The following is an 8158-nucleotide window of genomic DNA, read 5'->3' as shown; positions in this document are numbered from 1 at the left end:
GATTCGTATTTTGCTGCATGCAAAATACGAATCGAGGTTAAATAATATCAAATATTGCATAAAAAGTAATAAAGAATAAACTGTATAAATATAAAATATCGTATATTGGATGCATCAACCTTTAGAACTTGAATTCATTGTTTGTGAACATGATGGTCGCGATTACGATATTAAGTACAACTTTCCTAACTGTACTTAAAATTATCCTCAAATTAAGTATTCCTTATCTAATTTAAATCAGTCACAAAAAAACTATGAACGTAATGAAAAAGACAAATGTAACGCTAATGTATTTTACAGGAATCCCGATTTACCGAAACGGCCGCATTTGTAAATTTTATTTCAAAAGCCTTTCTTAAGTCTTTGGCTCAAGGACATCCATTATTTTGTCCCAAAAATATTAGGCTCGCCTTCAACGATGACAAATATTTCAATCGTTCACAAAGAGCTTTTAACGTCAAACGTTTTGTAATAAATACGCCTTATTTCTTTCGTTTCAACCGTAGCTTTTTTCTTAACCTGCTATTTTGTTACATCTGAGCGTTCGTATATTTTTTGCTATTAAGTGTTAAACCTAAAATTTGGTAGCCTTAGGACTGCGTTATTTTATTGACTTACTTCATCATCATTATATAAGTCTAAAGACATCGACTGCTGGACAAAGACCTCCCGAAAGATCTACACGGTGATCGATCCTGCGCTGCCCTCATCCAACATATTCTGGCGATCTTGGCCAGATCATCGGTCCATCTTGTAATGGGAATATAACCACTGCATCATCCCGTACGTAGTCACCATTCGAGAATTTGACTGCTCCAACGGCCATCTGTCCATAGAACTATGTGCCCTGCCTGCTGCTACATCAGTTTCGCAATCATTTGGGCTATGTCAGTCACTGGACTTTTGTCCACTTACAGATCTCCTCATTTCTGATTCGATTTTGCAGGGAATCTCCGAGTATAGCCCTATCTATTGTCCTCTAAGGAACCATGAGCTTTCTTATCAGGCCTATAGTTAGTGACCTCGTTTGCGTACCGTTCTAATCATTGGCAACACACACTGCTTGAAAACCTTCGTCTTCAGACACTGTGGTATTTTAGACGAGAAGATTTTACGGTGCTTCCTGAACGCTGCCCATCTGTGTTGGATTAATAATATTAATTGTTGTCATATATTAATAGAGTTATGTAAACCCTATGTAAAGATCCGATTGTCTGAGATTCCTTATAAGTTCTCGTGTGTATGATTCGATTATTTCATTCTAACTTTGTATTTTACGTAGATTGTCTCGGCTCAAATAATCAGGGCAAAAACTCAATTTACAGTTATTTTATTTCAGTTTAATTGCATCCTACATATAATATCTATTTTGAACGCCGATGCTAATGGAAATTTCACCTTGCAGGCATTCTGCATCAACATTCTTTCATTTAAAATGAAATTCTACATTTAGAATATCTGGTTTATACCAGTTACATAACAAGCAACAGTTAACCGCATTGTTTAAACATGTTTCAGGAAGTAAATTGAATCGACTAATTTAGCGTTTTAACCTAATTAAGGGGAATTCTTGGATTTATACAAATAAATTTAACTTTATTCTTTCTTTCTAATGTTAGACTTTGTTCCTTTCCAGCCACGTTTTTAATTCTTGTTGATATGCATTTGTGTTTTCATAATTATTATACTGTGGCAATAATCAAAAAAATTTACAAGAGCCTGTGGTACAATACGTAAACTATTAACTCGCGCCATTGTCTTCGATTCGATCCTCTAATTTATAAAATTATGAAGGTACGTTTTTACAACACTTCAACCTTATACGTTGGCATTGTTCTTGTGATTCCTCATTATATGGTGGAAATAATATAACTTTAGAATCAAGTGATGCTTCCAAATTGAAGACAGTTGTGTCTTTTTATAGAACTCTAATCGCAATGATTAAATACTACTTTTTTAATTGTGTTTATGAATCTTATGCCCTACTCTGACCTTCCAAGACCTCTGACACCTTTAGATATTTATTGCCACTAAGTGACCTGGTCACCTGTCACCTGTGATACTTTTCTATATGTTGCCGCTCTTAATATACCAGCTGCTTTAGAGCCAAATAGTTATTACTCGCCGCGATGGCAAGCGTCCTGATTAATCACCCTAGTGGCTTGGGTACGGGAAAGGGTGCTTGTGTGGGATTTGCGTCAACACTCTGGCTCGATCTCATGTCCAAGTAACTTTAGTTGTTGCTGGGGCTGCTGCTTCGACTACCGAAGATAGCAAGCGTCGCAAATATGTCGGTCACAGTGAGTATTTCATCTTTGTGCCGTTTGGTGTCGAGACACTTGGCCCGTGGGTCCCAGTGTCGAGGAGAATATACAAAGTACTATCTACGCGCCTCAATGGGGCTACTGGTCAACCGAACCAAGCGCTGGCAGCTATTTCAGTCAACGGATCAGCCTTGCTATCCAACGCAGATATACTGCCAGTATTCTTATTACACTTCGCCGTAATGATAGTTTTTATTTAATGTTATCATAGTATTGAAAAAGTAAGTAAAAAGGGAGTATTGTGGAAAAACCTTAAATAATTAGGTGCTTCTACAAATGATTTGAGTTTTCTTTAGTGTTAATTCCGCCAATATTTGTCTTTTTAATAAATAATTTGACACGTGTTTCGCCTCTACACGATCCTCAGGACATGTTGACTCGCGAAAATCTGGCACGAGACATAATTGTTTAAAAGATAAATATTGGCGGAATTAACACTAAAGAAAACTCAAAACAATTGCTTATGAGTTTTAATACATTTGTATTCGTGCTCACTGCTCAGATACTGCTTATAATATAACTTGTCGTTAATAATAAATCAAAGTGAATTTAGTAGACACAGCAGTTGATATTTATCACGCAGAGCTAACTCCACCATCGCCGATTTAGCATTACGTTAACACCGGGTCAAGTTGGACCTAATAGGCTTATAGTAATCCTTAAATCTAATACATAGTGGTCTCATTAACTACGACAGTGACGTCACTAACTACGCTTAAACCAATTTGTTGCTCATAAAGTAATCCGATTGTGTCCTAATATTAGTTTAGAAATTAAGAGCCAGGTATGGGACAAAACATTAATTGATGAATTAATACTATAAGGGTGTAGGTTCACCGAAACAAAGATAATCGTCGATTTTACAACCGACCGATAAATGATAAAAGTTTAGAATTTATATGTCAGTGGCTTTGTTATTATTATATTGTATTTAAGTGTCAAATTCAAATACAAAAGGGTCAAAGATTTTAAACTTTTCTCAAAATATATATTTAATATTTTATTAATTTATATTATTTTTCGCATGAACTTGATTTAGCTGCCTACTTTGACTACTGAAATAAATGTTCGAATGCAAATTTGAGCTCAACAGCTCCTGAAGACACCTCGTGTAGAAGCGATACACGTGCGTAGTAACTCATTGAATCTAGACTGAATAAAAACTAAATAACATTATAACCACCTTTTCTGTGATTATAACCGCAAAGTAACGTTTTTAAATTAACCTGATGAAACAAATGAGATTTTCATTTCGACGTGTCTGGCAGCTCCTACTCTCATTCTACAGAGACAGCGTAATTCAAAAGCAGTGTTCTTAATGATAATTTGTTATTTTCCTATTATTTTATTTTTCATATCCTTAGATGCGCGCGCATCACTTTAACACAAAAATACCAGGTTGGTTATTAAAATGTCTTTTAAACATTGACAATTAACAATTTTTTTTTTTTTTTTTTTATATTAATTCGTTCTTTCGAACAGGCTATAGCCAGGGGCCTTACTGCCTTGTCGTTAGTATTTTCATTTCTTTGGTATTTATTATTTTCACTATTTTGTTTTACAAAAAGTCCAATCCAGTTTTCTCATTTCATCTTACATTATTTCCATTTTCCTTTTCCAATTATGTATATTCGATAGCGAATATTTATAGTAGTTTCTTTCATCAAATCCAATCCAGTCTTAAAGTCATCAGTTATTTTACCATTTCCGTTAATGTATAATTCTCTAAAGAATATTTTCCATATTTTCCTTTTAGTAAGTCCAAATCCAGTAATATAGTCTCTAATAATTTTCCCCTTTTCTTAAAGTCAAATCCAGTGTAATTTGCATAACTTTTTAGAATAATACCTACCTATTTACATTATCTGTTCAGTTCGCGAATTGCGCTATGCTATTACTAGTTGTATATGTACAAGTTATAACGTATTTACATAATTATAAACAAATTTACAACGTATGTATCTACAAATTACAATGTATTTACAGTACTACATACAAATTTATACAAGGACATATAAGTTGATGTGTCCTTTAATAGATCTATTACTGAGAGCGGGATTATATTGGGTGCACCATATATTTCCAGTAGCTCATCCATCAGCACAAGGCGCTGTATGCCAAAGGACGAACAATCAAAAAAGATGTGATCCAGAGACTGATCTTGTTGCTTATTACAATGGTCACAAAAAGGAGAGGAGACAATTTTTTTGCGATGAAGATGAAAATTCAATCGATAGTGACCAATACGCATTCGTGTTATTGTAGTATAGAACTTTCTGTGAGCGTTATTTTTAAACTTACAAAACCAGGGTGTGCTATTAACGGGATTATCTAACAAAGTATACGAATGAGCCTTATTTTCAACTTCTGTACAATTGTACCAATATCTTACCCAAAGAAGAGTCATACGCTGTTTTAGATTACTTATTATATCTGTATATGGTATGTTAATGTCTAGATCTTTGCAATCAGGATATAGGGATAGATCGGATATATTAATGATAGTTCTAGCTAGAAAATCAGCGCTTTCGTATCCTGCTACTCCTATATGGGACGGGACCCAAACGAAATCCACTTTTATATCGATTAAACATAGTTCAAACCACAATTCCTTTATAGCAAAAATGATGTAATTGATGTTAGCACTCATTTTGTTATTTGACAAACTTTTTAACACACTCATACTATCACTAACTATTACCCACTTCTTATAAAGTTGATTTTGTTTCTTAATATGCTTTAAAGCAAAAAGAATAGCGACGGCTTCAGCAGTAAAAATACTGGCATATCTATTAATCTTAAAGCCAATACCCTTCCTAATTTCAGGAAGGTAGATTGCAAAAGAAACATTATTATTGTTTTTTGCGCCATCCGTATAAACAAATTTACAATTAGACCATTCTGACAATAATACATGAACCTCCTCTTTTGAAGTTAAATTTGGATCTATTACAACATTAATTGCAGAATATTTACATCGAAAAGAACCTGCATGGCAGGGAAGTATATCATTATTCCGATGAATATTTAAATCTTGTAGAAATTTAAAAAATGAAGAAAAATCTTGCAAGATAAACAACTGTCTCGGAAATGAAGACGATTGATAAGCAATAAGATTCTTAAGAAGATTGTTCGTCGGCAAGCTATAGAGCTTTAAAATAAATCTTTCTTTAAGATAACTAAATCAAATACACAAAGGAGGAAGGTTGGCCTCGATTTGCATAGCAGCTATTGGGCTAGTTTTAAGTGCACCCAATATTGTACGCATACATTTATTTTGTATTTTATCCAGACTATTAACAATTTTGCTGTCTGCGGCGAAACAATGAAAGCCATATTCAAAATGACTACGAATAAGCGATTTATACAAAATTAACAATATTTTAGGGTCCGCTCCCCACGACGTTGCACACAAAGATTTTAATACATTATAAGCTTTATTCGCTTTAATTATAACACTATCTGTATATTTTTTCCAAGAAAGTTTTGGAGTAAATGTTACACCTAGAAATTTTATGTCACATGAAATAGGCAGTGGAATGCCATTGTATAAAATGGGAGGTAATATGATGCGTTTACGACCAATCACAAAGACTTTTGATTTGGTTGGATTTACATATAAATTAAGATAAGAAAAGTATTGATATAAATTTACAAGTGCTTTATTAATAGTAGCGGCTAAATTAATCAGATCAACTCCCGATACATAGACGACTAAGTCATCTGCATACTGTAGGTTTACTATATTTGGCCCCAAAATAAGGTTCAATCGTCTTATGTACATCATAAAAATTAAAGGAGACAATATTCCCCCCTGACAAACACCTAGAGAAGAAAGTCGTGGTCCATACAAATGTTTATTAAATTTTACATATACTTTTCTGTCAGTCAAAAAGGATTGCATCCAATTTATTATTTTACCTGGTATCCCTAACATTGATAACTCGTCACAAAGCACGGCAATATTTACACTATTGAAGGCACCTGAGATGTCAAAAAATACAGACAAAAGATATTGATTACTTGCTAAACATTGATGCGCATCAAGCTGTAACTGCGCTATACTCTCCCTAGAAGACCGACCTTTGCGAAAACCAAACTGATTATTAGGCAAAAGACAATTTTGTTCTATAAAGAACTCGAGACGTTGTTTTAGAAGCTGCTCAAATATCTTCCCAATACAAGACGTGAGAGCTATAGGTCTATAAGAGTCAGGTAACATTTTATTTTTGTCTGGCTTTAAAACTGGGATTAAACAGTCTGTTTTCCATTCTGCAGGAATAGTATTCTCCTTCCATAGGCGATTAAGATTATTTAAAAAGATGTTGAGACTGTGGCAATTAAGTTTTTTGAGTAAAATATATGGAATGGTATCAAGACCGAAAGATGTATCTCTTCTAGTAAATAAAGCGGATTTTAGTTCTTGTAAAGAAAAAGGCTCTATCAAATATTTATTACTATCATTAACAACATTTACATAGTTAGTTAACTCATTTGATACAAAGTCAGAAGTATACTTTTGTAGAAAATCTGGAATCCAACTATCATTCAACACACTGTCAGGAATGTAAGTTTTGTTAAATTTGCGCATGTATTTCCAAATTGAAGACAAAGGAGTACAACGATTAAATGAATTGCACAAGCCTATCCAGCTATTTCTTCTTTCACTTTTTAAGATAAGTTTTTTTAAAGCCCGCAATCTCTTAAACTCCACATAATTTTCATCAGTGGAGTTGTTTTTAAAATTAATGTAACCATTTTTAGCATTTAAAACTGCTTCTGTACACCTCTGATTCCACCAAGGCGACCAAGGATATTTAAAAGATTTTTGTGAACAAGAACTAGTAGCATTATTACTATTAGAACTTTTGGAAAACAGACAGCTAGGGATTGACTGCTTGGCAGCAGAAAGTAAAATATTACAAAAGGAATTAAAAGCATCTATTGAAGATAAAGTGTCAAATTTAACATCATCCAAATAAGAAACAACTAAGTTACTATACATATTCCAATTCACCTGCTTATAATTAGGGTGAGTGGGCAAATGTAGATTATTACATAATGTGTTTTGCAAACTAATACTATCACTACTTACTGCCATTTTTATTATTACAGGGAGATGATAACTACTGCCCAGAGGACTGTCAATAACTGACCAGTCACATAAAAGAGCCAAAGATGGAGTTACCAAAGTCAAGTCAAGAGCATTAGGACGCCAAGATGGAGATCCTATTGTGGTAGCTTGACCATTATTCAGAATAACAAGACCATTCTCATCTATAACCTCTAAAACATCTTTACCTCGAGGCAATGTATCAACACATCCCCACAACATGTGATGAGCATTGAAATCACCTGCAAATATCATTGGCTCTGGAATGGACTTAATTAAACTGTTTAAATTGTTTTTATTAAATGGAGGATTTGAATTGGAAGGACTGTAAAAACTTACAATACTCAGTTCTTTGTTATTAATTTTAATTTTAATGCAAACATTTTGTAGAGCACTATCATAATATGTATTTATGTTAGAAAATGTGATATTATTATGAATAAAAATTGCTACACCATTGTGTTTATTACCACAATCATTCCTTATTGTGTTATAGCCTTTTATTAAAAAATACTGATGTGGTTTTAACCAAGTTTCCGAAATTATAGCAATATGGATATGATTTTCATATAAAAACCTTGTAAAAATAAGCCTATTACTAATAATACTTTGAGCGTTCCACTGCACTATATTCAATGTATCCATAATAACAATTAACTAGGTGTCTTTTTTCTAAAAGTGTTATTTAGGATTTCCTTAATACTATTTGAATTTATAGTTA

At 33.3% G+C, this 8158-nt stretch overlaps 1 long non-coding RNA gene across 1 annotated transcript; it reads left to right on the top strand.

Moving 5' to 3' along the window:
* Window positions 1–6550: 6550 nt before the first annotated feature.
* On the top strand, window positions 6551–7772 carry LOC126970913 (uncharacterized). Its single transcript, XR_007730727.1, has 2 exons — window positions 6551–7356; window positions 7440–7772. It is a non-coding gene; the product is annotated as an uncharacterized LOC126970913 (long non-coding RNA).
* Window positions 7773–8158: the final 386 nt, after the last annotated feature.

Source organism: Leptidea sinapis, chromosome 22 (assembly GCF_905404315.1).
Source record: "Leptidea sinapis chromosome 22, ilLepSina1.1, whole genome shotgun sequence".
In the NCBI taxonomy this organism is placed as follows: domain Eukaryota; kingdom Metazoa; phylum Arthropoda; class Insecta; order Lepidoptera; family Pieridae; genus Leptidea; species Leptidea sinapis.
This window is presented reverse-complemented; position numbering and strand designations above follow the sequence as displayed.